This window comes from Podarcis filfolensis, assembly GCF_964270895.1.
Source record: "Podarcis filfolensis genome assembly, chromosome: 14".
Classification (NCBI taxonomy): domain Eukaryota; kingdom Metazoa; phylum Chordata; class Lepidosauria; order Squamata; family Lacertidae; genus Podarcis; species Podarcis filfolensis.
In genome coordinates this window covers 489,527-506,341 of record NC_139616.1, presented here as the reverse complement: position 1 = coordinate 506,341, position 16,815 = coordinate 489,527, and the positions used below count along the sequence as shown (strand labels likewise).

Sequence of the window (16,815 nt, the reverse complement as noted above, 5' to 3'; positions counted from 1 at the left end):
CCTACAAGCTCAACACTAAGAATGCTAAGCTTCGCATATGCTAAATATTCCTGTTTCTCATTCCAGATCCCTTCAAGCAACTGAAACAATTTTGTCCTAATCTGCATGGTCTAAGCCTCAGGAGGCTAAAGGAAACTATTGACATACATAACCTTCCATTAACTCTGAAGATACATACATGTCAGTTGATAGTGCTAATTAGATTTAGGTCACTTAACTATAGGAAGTGATGCTCCTATGTATTGTTCCCCAAGACACGCACTCTCTCTCTCCTTCTGCATCCATTAGAACACATGCTGTTGATTTGCCCAGAGGTTAGGCAAGGTCAGACAGCTGCTGTAATAGTCACCATTCAGAAGTAGATCCCAAACTTGTAACAGGGATTTGGGAATTGCTTGAAAATGAAAAACAGCAAGCAACCAAGCAAGCAAACAAACAAACCACCAACTGTGTTTTTCAAAGGAACAACACAAATTTCTAGTTAAGACAACAAAGAGTAAAATTTCACCCAGAAGATTTAGTACCATAATTTTAAAAATATCAACTTCTAATACTTAAAATGTAGAGATAGAGATAAGGCACACAGTTATAGAACAACATAGTATATCCAGCATCATTTGCAATACAACTCACCCCAACCTTAGCATGGAAAAGAATTGTAGCATCAGCAATTAGCAGGTGGAATTAGCTTAAATTCAAATGTCATCATTACACAAATCAAACCTTTTTCATCAGCCAAAAGCAGATTTTTTCCATTCCCCATTGCATATGATTTGCACTCACTAGAAAGAATGAACTTTATCCACTGATTTCAAACCACTACTCAGGAAGAAAGATATGTAAGAAATGGAAAGGAGAAAAGGACAGTTTTAAGAGGACACCATAGTCTGGCAAAGTACAGTAGCACATATGAGGCACACTCCCTGATCAGGCTCCTCACAGGGTCCCTGCCATGGGAGCATATTCACCCACTGCTTTTCCAGCTGCACTGGCTCCCGGTGGAGTACAGGGTCAGATTTAAGGTGCTGCTTTTGACCTTTAAAGCCCTTCACGGCCTAGGACCCTCGTACGTACGGGACCCCTCTCCCAGTATGCCCCACGGAAAGCCTCAAGGTCAATAAATAGCAACACCCTAGTGGTCCCGGGCCCTAAGGAAGTTAGATTAGCTTCAACCAGAGCCAGGGCCTTTTCAACTCTGGCTCCGGCCTGGTGGAACGCTCTGCCTCATGAGACCAGGGCCCTGCAGGATCTGATTTCTTTCCGCAGGGCCTGTAAGACAGAGTTGTTCCACCTGGCCTTTGGCTAGGAGCCAATTTGATTCCCTCCCCCTTTCTTTTCCTTTCTCCTCCTGTGATGAGGCTGCATTTTAATGTTTCAATATTTTAATGTTGTATTTTAATCTTGTTTTTAAGTTTGTATTCATTCAGCTTGTTTTTATTATTACTTGTTAGCTGCCCTGAGCCTGGCCTTGGCTGGGGAGGGCAGGGTATAAATAAAAACTATTATTATTATTATTATTTAAAATGACCATTTCCCTAACAGGCATTTCAGACTGATCCAAATATAAGGGCACAAACATTTACAAATTAATCAAGGGCAATGTCCTCCTACTCAAAAGATATACACCAGGGTTTTACAGGTGCAGGTGCCAGATTGCCCTCTTCCTGGCAACTGCATTTGCCTATGTCTGTGAAGTGAGAGGCCACTCTCCTCCACCAAATAATGTGCTTCATGCCACGTAGGGGAGAAAAACAGCTATAAACCTGTATGGTGAAGTGTCAGGTTCAAGCCACTCAGATATAAAGCTCAATAGGTGACATTAACCTAATTCTCTGACAGGGTTGTTGGGAAGATTAAGATTAAGTTGGTGGTGGCGGGAAAATAACCGTGTACCTGAGATTTTTGGAGGAAGGGCGCAACAGAAACATAATAAAATTAAATAACATTCTGAATCTTGTCCTCTGACACAGGCAAAAGAATCAAGAAAAGGGAGGAGTCAGCATCATCCTTTGCCACCCTTAGGCTAGGAGACACGCAATGGCTGCTCGCAGCGTGCTTGTGAGTAGCTCCAGTGCTAAGAAGGATCCCACAATTTGCCTAAGTTCCAAAGGGCAGCAAGGAGGGGAAAGGGCTCTTTTTTCACTCTGCACTAGGTTTTGAGAGCAGTCAGTAGCAGTAATACACCTTCTGCCCAGTATGAAGACAACCAGCCTCAATCCCAGGGGTCAGCAACCTTTTTCAGCCGTGGGCTGGTCCACCATCCCTCAGACCATGTGGTGGGCCAGACTATATGGGGGGGGCAGGATGAACGATTCCTATGCCCACAAATAACCCAGAGATGCATTTTAAATAAAAGGAAACATTCTACTCATGTAAAAACACGCTGATTGAGAAGGCAATTGGGCCACATCCGGCCCACGGGCCTTAGTTTCCCTATCCCTGTTCTATCCTGAAGCTCTAGCTGTGAAGCCTACTGGAAAGTCTAAGAATCACTATCTCCCCTGCAAGCTACCGCAGAAGGTTGTTGTTAAAAGGATAAAATGTCACTGTGGAATCCTTGAAGGAAGAAATTGATAATAAGCAATTCATCAGCAATTACCTTATCCCCTCTTGGATATGACCAAAGTAAAGGCAAGAGGCAACATACCAATTTTTTATAACCATTTCACTCATTTATAACTGTGGAATACAGTGGTACCTCGGTTTTCGAACGTCTCCATTGCTGAATATTTCGGTTTTCAAATGCCATAAACCCAGAAGTAAATGCTTTGGTTTTCGAACACGCTTTGAAAGTCGAACATGCCACGCAGCTTCCACTGCGTGTAAGATCCTGAGGCCTAGCTGTCAGCTATTGAGTTTTCGGTTTTTGAACGTTTCAGAACTTGAAAGGTCTTCTGGAATGGATTACATTCGAAAACTGAGGTACCACTGTACGGCTATACTGAAGTAAAATCTGAATTTTTTAAATTTTTAAAATGTAAAGTTTTAATTTAATTTTTAAAAATCTAATTACTTTTAAGTAGACAAAACCAACTTATGTAGGCTGTGGGTCCCAATGCATTTTAGAACACAGTTTTTCCAAATACCGTGGTACCTTGATTTAAGAACAGCTTAGTTTATGAACAACTTTGATTAAGAACGCTGAAAACCTGGAAGTAGGTGTTTTGGTTTGTGAACTTTGCTTTGGAATAAGAACATGTTTTGCTTCCTGTTGAGTGTGTTCCATTTGTAAATTGAGTCCCCCGCTGCTATGGGAAAGCACGCCTTGGTTTAAGAATGCTTTGGTTTAAGAACCGACTTCCACAATGGATTAAGTTCGTAAACCAAAGCACCACTGTAATAATTTTTAAAAATTGTCGTGAATTTTCAGAGATACAGAAGTCCCCAGCTTCATAGTTGCCGTCCACAAGTTGATGACAGGATGGGGGGCATGAAGCTAGCATGCTCATTCCCATCAGTCTCCCTTGGGTGATTAATAGACCGGGCAATAGGCTGCCTGAATAGGGCTATTGAGAATGAATTATCAGTAAAGAACTTCAGATTTCTGCATGATAAAGTCACAAGTACATATTCAGAGGTCTAAATCCTAGCCTTTTGCACTAGGAGTCAGCAAGTTTGTTTATAAAGCACAAACCCTGTTATATTAATGCAGCTGCACTGAAGTACTTTTACAATCAATATCACTCATAGCAACAAACCACTCTAGATTTCATTAATGCAGATAGAGGCATGAGATTTACAAATCAGAAGCATCAACATACAGTAAGAATTTTATTTCCTGTTTCCAATAAAACTATGTTTGTATGTTTTTGGTGATATTGTAGCACACCATTTGTGTAACTGACCACATAACGGCCAGTAGTAATTTCACATGATCCCTGATCTAAACCGCCTATAACACCACTCCCCTATATTTTTTTATTATAAGGTCCTAAGACTTTATGTTATTGTTACTGCTTTGTTATAAGCCCACTCAAGCATGGAAGTGAAGTAAACATAAAATATGGCTATGCAGAACTTATGTCAACATGAAAATGATATTCTATGCCCAACAATCCTGTATGTGCCTACTCAGAAGGCCAACTGAGCTCAGTGGAGCTTCCTCCCAGCGGATTACTCCCAGCCAGTGTGGTGGAGTGGTCAGAGTGTAGGACAGGACTGGACAGACCCAGTTTCAAACCCCAATTCAGCTGTAAAGTTCAAGAGGTGACTACGGACTTGTCGTTTTCACTCAGCCTAACTTACCTCATAGGGACGTTCTGAAGGAAAGACAAGGGAAACTGTATGCTAAATTGAGCTCCTTGAAGAAAGCAAGATGCAGTTTTAATAAAATGAATGAGTATAACACGTATGTAGATTTGAGTTGAGAAGTTTAATATCCTGACCCTATGCTGACCTATCCCTCCATCCCCCACAAAACCAAACCAATGGTAACTAATGACAAAATGCTTTTGGCAGGGATGGAGAACCTGTGGCCCTCCAGATGTTGCACTGCAACTCCTATTAGCCTCAGTTGGCATGGTTAAGAACACCTAGAGATCCACAGGTTCTCCATCCCTGTAAAAGAAGCACAAAACCACTCTGCCCTGAAACCATAGCATAGAATACGATGGAACCTTTAAGAGAACTAGTATGATGTATTTCTATAACTGCACTTCAAGTGGAGAGACATGGTTGTATCCATGACAGCAAAAAACTGAATAAATAAATTAAATTCAATAACATTGCACACAACATGTAAAATATTTACACAAGGTTTGAAGAAATCTAGAAACTTACACAGCAATTTTTTCAAAGGGAAAAACAGTCACTTTAAAAAAATCATTTTAATAGTTATGTATTATTTATATCCAACTCTTCTAGATATCCAATTGCATTCCTAAAATAGAGGAAAGTAACTGCCAGCTGGCTGCTCTCTAAATTCCACAATACAAACACCATTATTTTTAAACAGCCACTCTTAAAAATTGCACACTTTCTATTTAAAGAGCATATTTAATGGCAGTGAACCCCATTTAAGCACAACCCAGTGTCTGGAAAAGCAAAATGTGCTGCCTCTGTTCACACTCGGGCATCTGAGGACAAAAGGCATCAGTGTAAGAACTGAGTGATTAAGGAAGGATTCAAAGTGATTGGTTGCATTACAAGGGGCCTCCAGGGTCTGTCACCATCCGCTCTTCTGGCAACAGCCCAACTTCACCCTGATGACCTCGGATAAGGTCCTTTAAAGGGGGCTTTTACGACTGCCATAGCTCTCGCCTGGAAAGCCATGAGGTGGTGCCCAGGCAGCTACTACTTCCTGCAGCTGCTTCTCAGGCACGTGGAATGAAAGGGTGGCTGTTCCTGCGCTCCCGAGCTGCTAGCCAGGTTTTTTACCAGCCACATGTTGAAGAGCTTTGTGCCCACACTGACAAGAAGAAAAAGCAAATACATCCATTCATTTAGCCACGCTTCCTCATCCACTCAAGCTTTCCCTGCCTTCCATTCCTGAGCATTGGAGCTGAAGTGAAAGTGAGCCATCAGGATAGCGACATTCCTGGGATGTTCTCCCCAGGGAGGTTCGTCTGGCATTTTCATTATGCTTAGGTGAAAAAGTTCCTCTTCAAAAAGGCCTTTGGCTGGCTAGCATCCTATATTCTTTTAAATGTGCTTGCAGGAAGGGAGGGGGGATTATTGTTTTGTTCTGTTCTATTTCTTAAAGCATTTTGTGTTTTTATCTACCCGAGATCTACGGATGAAGGGCGGTATACAAATTTAATAAATGGTAATGATAATGTTAATAACAATGAGTCCTCTTGGTCTTACTCCCAAGTAATCGGGGCTAGGCTTGCAAGACAAGCAGCTCTCCTCCTCTTCGTCGTGAAAGTGAAGCAGAATTCCAGGAAGAGTGATAATTTTTGATTTTATTTTATTTTTAAAGGACCCAAACTCCCGACTGCAGCGACCACGGCCCGCAGGAGGGGCCGCATCACCCTAGGCGAAACTACCGAGGGGGGAAGGGGAACAGAGGCGGCGCCGGTGGCCGCGGAAGCGCCACCGGAGAGAGAGAGAGAGGGAGGCCCCGCCCACCCGGCGGCGCCCCTCGCCCCCCTCCCCGAGGGGGCGGAGCCACAATGCATCGCGAATAAGCAGGGTGGGGGGAGACTGAAGAGAGCCGGCCGGGAAGAGGAAACTTGGGGGCGGGCCAGGCAGCCAGAACCGCCTAGGATTGGCGGCGCGGGAACAAGAAGAGGGGCCGACACCGCCTTAGTGCCGATGACCGAACGAATCGCTTCCACTCCCTCCATCCTCCCTCCCTCTCCCGCTTTCAACGGATGGCGCGCGCGACACAGGCGCGAAGCCACGCCCCTCCACACACTGCGCGCGCACCACGCTCCCCTTCGCCCGCCCGCCCGCCACGGGTCTTGTCAGCGCGCGTGCGCGCGCCCAGCCGCTCGCACCTTCTGCTCACCTCAGCGCCGCCGCCGCCTCGTACTTGCCGTCCTCCTCGCGCTCAAGGCGCCCGCCGCCTCTCGCTCCCCGCCGTTGCCGCTTTCTCCTCAGGCGGCGGGGCTGGGAGCCTCGTCAGGAGCCGAAGGCCAAGCCAGGCCTCCGTCTGCCCGCCCCGCGTCCCCCACACCGAGCAGGGCGGCGAGGCAGCTCGCGGCGGGGGCGCCGCTCGAAGGGAAGCGGGCGAAGGGAAGCGAAGGCAGCAGCAAGGGAGCAGGTTGCCCAGACCAACCGCCTCAGGACGGCCGCCGCCGCCGAGCACTGCCCGCTTCTCTGTTCCTTGGGAAATCCCGCCTCTCCCCTGCCCCCGGGGCGGCCTCCCGCACGGCCATTGGGCGGCGCTGACGCCGCTCAGCCTCCCCGCCAATTGCCGCGCGGCGCTGGCCAGCTTCCGCTGCCTCGATTGGGCGACGGCTCCCAGGAAGGGGATGCGAAAGGAGGGTTGTAGGAGGAAGGGGGAGAAGGCTAAAAAAAATTCCGTATCGGAATCAAAGGCCCGCCCTTCCCGTTCGCCCATTGGATGGCGAAGCACGGCCCCAGGCCCGCTGGTGGCGGAGAAAGCCGTCGCTCGAGGAGGCGGAGAGGCAGCCCCGCCCACCTGGGTGGCTGCAGGAGCCCTTTTGTGGAATGTTTACATCGCGGCTCGTGGCGGCCAAAGCGGCCTCGGCAAAGGGCGGCCGCCCGGCCGGCAGGAAAGGAGGGGCCCGTGGGGCGCCAGGCGCGCGCGGGCCCCGGCCGGGAACGCGGCGCCGCCAACACGCCGCAGCGGGGCGCGCTTCGAGAACCCCCGGCTGACGCCGCCGCGCGCCAGACAAACGCAGGCGAGCAGCGCCACAGCGCGCGCTCTCGGGAGGAAGGCGGGCGGCCCCGGGGCAACAGGTTGCCAGAGCTACCATACGGCCGCGAAGTAGAAATGCCCGCAAAAAACAGTCGCCGGGAATAATTTCTGAAAATACTGGTGCGCAGAAGGTCCGACAGCTTGGGGTTAGGAAAAACATTTATCAAGTCCCCCTTGTGTTTACGGAGATTTCCAAAGGATTGTTAGCATTCAAGTTTCTAGCCTCTGGCAATAAAGAACTGTTGCAATCCTATGCATTCTTACCTCGGAATAACTCCTGCTCTGTTCAGTGGTCCTTACTTCCAAGGAAACATGTATAGACTTGTACCACCTATTTAAGTCAGTCACAGAATTTAAACTTCACAGAGTTTGATACCCTGAGAATACTCAATTGGATCTCCTGACTGTTTTCATTGTCACAGGCAACCAACCCCAGAAAATAGTGAATTCTTAAAAACATTCAGGACACCTTGCCAGCATCATGAGAGCCAATTCCCAAAGAATTGTCCCAAACCAAGTACTGTACAAGCTGCAGTGTTACATAGAAATTCAGTCCTCACAATGATCGCTATACATCTGCAGACCAAAAACAAAAACTACTTTGCTTGCTATCTGTCCTCTTTTTAATATATACACTGGGGAAGCACATTTTTAAGCAAAAAGAGAGCCCAGCCACCAAAACAACGCTAAGTATGTTTTAAAAATGTGTATAGTTAGCTTGCAAATGCTCTCCCCCACCCCCAAACTTTAATGCTGGTGCATCATCACACAAGAGATTTATGTACACAATGACTGGTTTGGGAAATTGCAGTCTTAGAAAACTCATTTGCTCTTACATCAGCTTTGCTTTCTTCCGGAGGTAAGACACCTGCCCATCCTAAACCTACACTCATGTACACTCACACCTGAACATCCAGTTTAAAGGGTAGCAACACAACCTGCCTCTCCAAGTCAATGATGTATGTCTTGAGTCGCAGTTCTGATCAAATGAAACGCATTATAGAATTGTAGAGTTGGATGGGTCCATGGCGGACTTCTAGTCCAGCCCCTGCAATGCAGGAATCTTTTTGTCCAATGTGAGGCTTGAACCCATAACCCTGAGAGCAAGAGTCTCATGCTCTACCAGCTAAGCTAGCCAGGCTCTGACATGTAGGAGTCCATTCCAAACCTTCAGGTGGCATGAGTTTATAGGCTGCTTTGGTAACAAAAACAACTTCCAGAACAGCAAAATTCTGTAAAGTACAGTTTATCTCTCCGTGTATGTATTATTTATTTATTTATTACATTTATATACCACCTTCTTCCAAGGAGCTCAAGGCGGTGTATGAAGTTTGTAACCACTGCATTAAACCAATGATTTTCCAGCTAGGAACTCCTTAGAAGAGGGCATAATGTTTCTGATGCTCCCAGTGCCATGAAAATATACTCAGAACTGTGTGTGAGTGAAAGTATCAAAAGACGGGGCTCAATATGTGTGTTTCTCTACAAAAAAAGAGCACAGGTGCAGCAAAATGCACAGACCACCAGTCACTGGTACGATGAACATTCTCTCCTGCTGTGTGGGTCTGGTTCCATGTCTTAATGCATCCTCTTGCCTATTTATGTATACATATACACACTACAGATGCAAAAGAAAACAGCCCATCTACATTATGGAATGGCAGAAACCACAGAGCAACAAGAAGAAATGGAATTAGGCAGCTCACTACATCCATAAGCCAGACACTTGGCCCACCAAGCTCAGTCCTGTCCACAGACGAGCAGCAGCTCTCCAGGGTTTCAGGCAGGGAGATGCCAGGGACTGAACCTGGTGTCTTCTGTGTGCAAAAACAGCAGCTCTATTGCTGAGCTATGGTCCTTCCACATTTGCATGCTCCCCAAAAAATTATTCTTGCAACTGCATCTTGTAGGGACTTGTTGAGCTGCTTGACATAGAATGGTCAGAAGCAATGTTTTTTCTGGGGGTACTCAAGGATATGCAGTACTGGCACCTATTTTCTTTTTTAAAAAGCACTGGTCAGAAGGGAAATGGGCTAGCACCCAAATCAGGGAGAAGTCTCTCCCACATGTGATTTCATGCAAAGCTTTGGTCTGAGAGAACCAAGGTACAGCTGTAATGGAATGGAGTATCCCAAGAGAAGGCATGGCTGGCTAGAACACTGAATACAAGCACTCCACAAGGCACAATTACATTACAGTTCCTGCTTAAAAACAAGAAGTGATTGTTTACTCCCCTAACCTAATGCTGTGGACATAGCGTATCTTGATTTTAGTAAGGCTTTTGACAAAGTCCCCCATGATGTTTTTGCAAGGAAGCTGGTACAATGTGGGTTGAAAGAAGTATCTGTTAGGGGCATTTGTAGCTGCTGACCAAACCCGAAGAGTACTCCTTGTCATCCTGGGAAAAAGTAACAAGAGCTGTTTGACAGTGGCACAGACTTCCTCAGGAGGTGATGGACTCTCCTTCCTTGGAGGTTTTTAAGCAGAAGTTGGATGACCGCCTGTCATAGATGTTTTTGCTAAGATTCCTGCATTGCAGGAGGTTGGACTAGATGACTCTTGGGGTCCCTTCCAACTCTGCAATTCTAGGATTCCACCCAGCTGTCACCAGTAGTTACATATTAAACTCACCCACTCCTTCCAACAATGATATCTGGGCCAGATCAAAGGGCAGGAAGGTGACACAGTCTCTGCTTATGCCCAAGTTCATCACAGCATACATGAGAGGAGGCTGCTTCTTGGATTTCAGATCCACTATTTGGGAGCATGATTTTATCCTGGAAGCAGCAAACACAAGCATTGCCCAAGAAGCTCCAAAGTGGTGCATCATCACCCAGCAAATCCCATAATTGTGAAGATGGCAGCCACACATGCTCAGAGCATTGCTTGTCCACACATTTTCCCACATGGATAAAGCTACTAGCAATTAAGCCGCTTCCGTCACCAGGAACACCTCCGACTTGCAGCTGCTGCACAGCAGACGTTCACATTAGCCTGACTCTTTAAAAAAAAGAAGTAAAAATAAATCAGCCAACATGACTGGGCTTGAATTAATAGAAACTCTGTCCCTCAGAAGACGGCGCCTAAGCTAAATGTGGGGAAATAATTATATTCACTTAGCTGGAAATCTCTAGGATTTGATTCAGTGTGATGGCTTTAAAAAGGTAGAGAAAAGTGGACTAATTCATGGATAACCAAGTCTGCCATCAGTGATTGGCCACATTAGCTACATAAAACCTCCACATCTAAAAGCACCTGTGAGTATCAGCTCCTGAGGAGGACCACTGCCTTCATGCCCTTCTCATAAACATGACAGAAAAAGCAGATCGACCCAGTGTTTGAAATTAGCCAGGCACATTTTGCACCTGGCTTTCAACCACTTGCAACCAAGTGAAGATGCCTGGGCGCCAGGATGGCACCTGTCATCTTAGTCATCTAGGGATCATTGGCTCTGAACTGTTTTCACACACTAATATCCCATTTTGTAGAATTCCGTTTTATCTGCAAAATCAGAATGAATTTCTGGAACCAAATTGCTTTTTCTGTTCTGCCTGAACAGGGTGGAATAGGCCAATATATATGCAGACTGTCCCTCAATCAAGTGACTTTTCTTCTTTAAGTTCTCCAAGCTCTTAACCTAGCTCAAGGTTGGCAGTGAACTAGCCAGATGGTTAACTGAGAATCATAGCCAGGCCATCATATGAAAAATAGGAAAAATGGCAACTATACATTCCGTTTTGGTGACCACAACCTTGGTTTAAGGCAGTGGCTTTTCAGCAAGTGTGCCATGGCACCCTGGGGTGCCTTGATTAACAGTCAGAGGTGCCGTGGGCAACACTGCCCTCTGTCCCTCCCTCCTCTGATGCCCTTTCATGTCTCTGCTGCCCAAAGGCTTGCACAGCTGTTTGTTGCAGCAGCCCTGGCTATTTGACACCTTGGTTATCTATCTAACACTATTGAAAACGCTGGTCCAATTCTGTGGGGGGGTTTCTCCCAAAAGCTGTGTTCTAGACCAGAGCTTTCAAAACTTTTCATGTTGGGGACACATTTTTTAGACATGCATCATTTTGTGACACGGTAATTCAGTTTTACTAGCAAACCGGAGGTTAAACTAACCTCTTTCCAGCCCCGGGAGGAGCGCAGGGAGCATTCGTGATACACACCTACACACTGCAGCCAACACAATGTGTCATGACACACACTTTGGAAAGCTCTGCGCCAGACAGTTGGGATCCAGACTGAGGAAACCTGCATCCAAATCCTTACACAACCATGAAATTCACTGGGTGTTACCTCAGCCTGCAATGGCATCGTCACACAACAGCTATCATAAAGTTACGAAGGTAGGGAAGACACGGATGAAATAATATTGTCCCACGGAAGCTTGTTTAGTTCTCCTAAGTAACTTTTGCCCCAAACTCTTGACGTTTTATTGCCTCCCTGCACCGTACCGGTTCTGACACCCCAACACCACCAAGAGGAAAAGGAGATCCTTCAAAATTTTGCAGGCAGCAAAAGAAAAATGCTGAAGTCTGAAAGAGAGAAAGAGTTACGTATGATTGTCAAAGACCAGTGGAGCAAGAGTAAAAACCACTTCCTGTTGAGATCAAGGAGTTAAAAAACAACTTGAAACCTACCACTTGAACTTAACAGGGTTGGATTTGACTCCTCATAAAACAGTCCTCTGCTTTGATTTACAGACTGAACTCCAGAGAATTTACTGCCCCTAAAGACTAGAAAAGATTGCTTTGAAGAACAGAAGACACACCGTGCTGGATCAGGCCAAAGGCCCATCCCGTCTAGCATCTTGTCCTCCTCGCAAGAGCCACCCAGATGCCCATCAGGGGAAGCCCACCAAAAGGGCATGAGGAGCACTCTGTTCACCTGCAAATCCAGGTAACTGATATTCAGGAGATGCCGCCTCCAAGAGGGTCATTGTAATGGTCATTGTGGCTACTAGCTACTGAGAGCCTGCTCTTCCCCGAGTTTGTTTAAACCCCTTTCCTTTGCAAAGCCTCCATCCAAGTTGGTGGCCACAGCCCCCCACTCAGCCACAAAGCTCCCTGGGTGACCTTGGGCCAGTCACCTTCCTCACTAGGTTGTTGTATGGATCAAATTAGGAAGATAACCATGTACAACCACCTTGAGCTCATAGGAAGATAAAGGTGGCATATAAATGCAGTACATAAATAAACAAAGTGTGCTGTGTGAACAAGTCCTCTGTCTATCCTGAATCCTCCAACATTTGGCTTCATGGGACAATCCCACTGGGTTCCACTTTCTCCATGAGATGCATAATTTCATATACAGTCGTACCTCGGCTCCCGAACACATTGGGAGTCTAACGTTCTGGCTCCCGAACGATTGAAAACCAGAAGTGAGTGTTTCAGCTTTCGAACGTTCTTTCGGAATCCGAACATCCGCTGGGGCTTCTGCAGCTTCCGTGCTTTGGAAGCTGAACATTTCAGAATTAGAACAGACTTCTGGAACAGATTCTGTTCCACTTCCGAGGTACGACTGTACCTCTATAATATGCTCCCTAATACTCACCTTCCCCCACAAACCCCCAAATGTTGCAACCCTCCCCCATATGGGAGTTATCTGCCAGGCTTCGTATTATTATTGTTGTTTTAAAGCAGCCTTATGGGTGAAGACATGCCTCACCTAGGAGCAAAGGATGACAGAGACTCATCAAGTGCCTTCTCAGGTGTCCTGGAGCTGGTGAGGAAACACAGGGGCAGGCAGGACAATCACTGAGGGGGAAATGAAAGGCGCCCACAGCATTCAAAGGTATTTGGCATTCAAGTCATGATGGAAGAAGGCAACAGAGCAACCAGCAAAGCTGCCTTACATTAAGTCAGACTGTGGGTCCACCAAGCTCAGCGGCTCCTCAAGCATCTCTCCCTGCCCTTCCAGCAGATGCCAAGGATGGGACCTGGCCCTTCTGCATGCAAAGCAACTGTTCTCTCCAGGAACAACTTTTAATCCAGAGCCCCCAAGACACACAGGCAGAAGCCACAATGCTGGCTGTTCAACAGCCTCCACCCCTTTTTCTTGTACAAGGAGGAAGATGTGTCCTAGCCCTCCCTGAGGTTCTGCACAAGGCAGGATGGAGAGATGAGCTTTGTTGTGGCAGCTCTTGCAGGAAGGTGGCAGAGAGTCCCAGATTCCTCTTCTGAAAGGCAAAAGCGCCAGGAGCTGTGCTCCATCCCACCCCAAGCCCATCCGTCTCTGGGTATCCCACAAGCTTTCTCCCTGGCCTCTGGGGTTCCTATACCTGCCCTAAATCTGGGTGCTTCCTATCTTTGCGACAGTCAATAGTGAATTTTCCATGGCTCTAACTAACCCCCTCTGTGGTTTAACTATGTGGGTTAAACCACAGAGCCTAGGACTTGCCGATCAGAAGGTCGGCGGTTCGAATCCCCGCAACGGGATGAGCTCCCGTTGCTCGGTCCCTGCTCCTGCCAACCTAGCAGTTCGAAAGCACGTCAAAGTGCAAGTAGATAAATAGGTACCGCTCCGGTGGGAAGGTAAACGGCATTTCCGTGCGCTGCTCTGGTTCACCAGAAGTGGCTTAGTCATGCTGGCCACATGACCCGGAAGCTGTACGCCGGCTCCCTCGGCCAATAAAGCGAGATGAGCGTCGCAACCCCAGAGTCGGCCACGACTGGACCTAATAGTCAGGGGTCCCTTTAACTAACCCCCACCCATACCATTTCTACTCCAATGGGCAAAGAGAGACGCTATTTGAGCCAATGGTATAGCAGAACTGATGGCGAGAGAAACCGGCTCTGCTTCTACCTAGCCTTCGCCAACCTGGCGCCCTCCAGATGCACTGAACTATAACTCCCACATAGTTCCATCTGGAGGGTGCCAGATTGAGGAAGGCTGAAGTACCTGCGATTCCACAGGTCGGATGTTCCCTTTCTGTTTCCTAGAGGCACAAGAGCAGCCCTGCAGGATCAGCCACTGCACCGGACGCCGGGCAGCCAGATTCCTCTGCAGATGTACTGCTTCTGCACATGGAGGACTCAACGGCCTTTAGCGCACCGACCCCTCGTGCAACTCAAGCCTGCCGAAATGTCGCGAGGGAGCACGATCCCTGGGACCGGCTCCTTAGATCGCTCTTATTCTACTCCTCCCCTGCAACCGAATTTCAGTTTCACTTCCGGGATGCTTTCAAACAGCCGTCACCTCCCCCCCCCCCGCCTCCCAACCATAACAGGGAAGGAGGCGGAGCCCGTTTTCCGCCCTGCCCCAATCCGCTTCAAGGAGAAAGGCGCGCTCCCTCGCCGCTCCCCTCGGGTATTACGAGTCACATTCTTGACCAACGGCACGATCCGAATTGCGGCGGCGCCTCCCCCGCCCTGGAAGCTCGGCCCTCTTCGACGAGATGGCAGCGGGAGGGGCCATCCCGGCGAGAGCGCGGCGTCCCGCCTCCAAATCCACGCACTTCGGGGGGGGGGAGCTGCCCGTCAAAGCTGCGCCGTAAACAACGGAGGCCGCCGTCCCTCTTCCTGCCCAGCCCCGCGAAGCGCAGCGCCGTCTACTCCCGAGCAAACGGGCGCGAGGGGAGGGGAGAGAAAGACCTCCGAATGGGCCGCCCTCCCGCCCGCTTCTCTGCCCGTTGCCTTGGTTGTTTTCCCAGCACCCCGTTCACACGCACACCCAAAAAGCAGCCAAGCCCCGCGTATGATTTAAGTGATTAAAAAAATAATACGGAGATCCCCTCGGCAATCGCACGCCAGCCAGGTTTTTGTGGGAGGTTTTGCGCCTCCTCTCGTTGTGGGAAAATCGGGACGCCACGTTAAAGAGACTCCCCCCCCCCCGTGGGAGCGGGAGAGTTAATGCGAAGGCGGCCGGCGGATCTGGCAAGCGAGCCACCCAGAAGCCAGCCGCGCGAGGAGGAGACGAAGTGCCACAACTCCGCGTTAGTTGCAAGGAGGGCGCCCGCCAGCCAGGCGAGCGAGGCGCGCCATCCCGGCACAGGCGCCACCGGGGGAACCCTCGCCCGCCCGGCAGCGAGCGAGGATGGAGCGCGGCGGAAAACGAAATCGGAAGCGAGACTTCCCCGCGGAGGGGGAGGGAGCAGCCGCGGATGCCCAGACACGCGACACACGCGCGATTCGGCCACAGAATGACGCTCCCCGGCTAGTAACAGCCGTCCTCCCGCCCCGCCAGGAAAAGGGGCGGAGGGAGCAGCGTCGAGACCACATCCGGCCCGGGAGCCGGTGCGCGGCGGGCTTCCAACTCTCCCCGCCGGCCCGAGGCCAGAAGCGGGCGCTGCAAGCCCGCCCTCGCCCCTCTGACCCCCGGCAGCGCTTTTGCTTCGGGGGAAAGAGGGGCGAGGGGGCGCCGAGAGGCGGAGGGTCCCTCGCTCCTCCCTCGGCCGCTTTGGGACAGAGCGGAATCCGGAGCCGCGCCGGAGAGAAGGCGCCGCGCCCGGCGGGCAGGCAGGCAGGCGAGCGAGCCAAGCCCCCGCCGCCCTCCCCACCTCGCGGCCCGGCTCCGCAGCCCCTCCCCCGCCAGCCCCCCGCTTTCCAAAGGGCACCTCGGGGGGACGCGCTGGGAAGCAGCTGTTACATACCCTCCAAGCCGGACGAGGAATCCTGAATGGGAGGGAACGCCCCCCGAAGCGGATTGGCTGCTGGCGGAAGAATCGCGGTGGTTGGGGCGGGGACTGACCCGACACAGTTAGGCCACGCCCCCCGGAGCGCTCGGGCTCCGCGCGGGAAGGCGGCTTCCGGCCGGTGAGCGGTCGAAGGAACTCCGGGAGGCCCCTGGGCTGCAGAAGCGCTTTCCCGCCTGCTGCAAGGGCGTCCAGCTGGGCTCCCCGAGAACAGGAGCGGAGCGGCTGCCGGATCCTCTGCCCACCGCAGCCAAGCAGATGCCCCCGGGGCAACCCGCCGGCAGGATGCCGCCCAAGAGCCCCCTCCCGCCCCGCCAACAGCCTCTTCCGCCAGTTCGTCGGTGGGGAAAGTGCTGCACTTTCTCTGTCCTGAATCTTTCACCGTTCAGCCTCGTTGGGTGTCCCTGAGTCTGAGTATTGTGAGAGACGGAGAGCAACGTTTCTCGATCCACTTTCTCTGTACCATGCATAACTTTATAAACTCTAGGACTGCAATATCTGATTTTCAACATGATGATATATCACCAATCAAACACCATGATATACTGATATATCATGATGTCTGAAATAAGAATGGAGCTATGTAGAGGCATTGGCTGGTTTCACGGTTTCCCCCACATCATGATTTTTGCATAGCACACCATGATTCACAATATTGCCAACTCAAAAATTATAAAACTAATATCACAATATAGACTTTGAACCAGTTCTGGACAATAGATTGCCCAGTCCTAACACACATTAGGAGGGACGCGGGTAGCGCTGTGGGTAAAACCTCAGCGCCTAGGACTTGCCAATCGCATGGTCGGCGGTTCGAATCCCCATGGCGGGGTGAGCTCCCGTCATTCGGTCCCAGCTC

The 16,815-nt window shown here is 49.4% G+C and overlaps 1 protein-coding gene across 8 annotated transcripts in view; it reads right to left on the bottom strand.

The window, feature by feature from the left end:
• Positions 1-15,939, bottom strand: part of SIN3A (SIN3 transcription regulator family member A) — a 70,891-nt gene extending 54,952 nt beyond the window's left edge. For 2 of the 8 annotated variants that reach the window (XM_083586247.1, XM_083586250.1), the window contains exon 1: positions 15,915-15,939. The gene's annotated coding sequence lies outside the window, so the exon portion shown is untranslated. Of the gene's footprint in view, positions 1-5,721; positions 6,299-6,451; positions 7,128-12,991; positions 13,679-14,034; positions 15,462-15,914 lie in introns of those variants that run through there. The other 6 variants (XM_083586252.1, XM_083586253.1, XM_083586246.1 and 3 more) reach the window with 6 other exon arrangements.
• Positions 15,940-16,815: the final 876 nt, after the last annotated feature.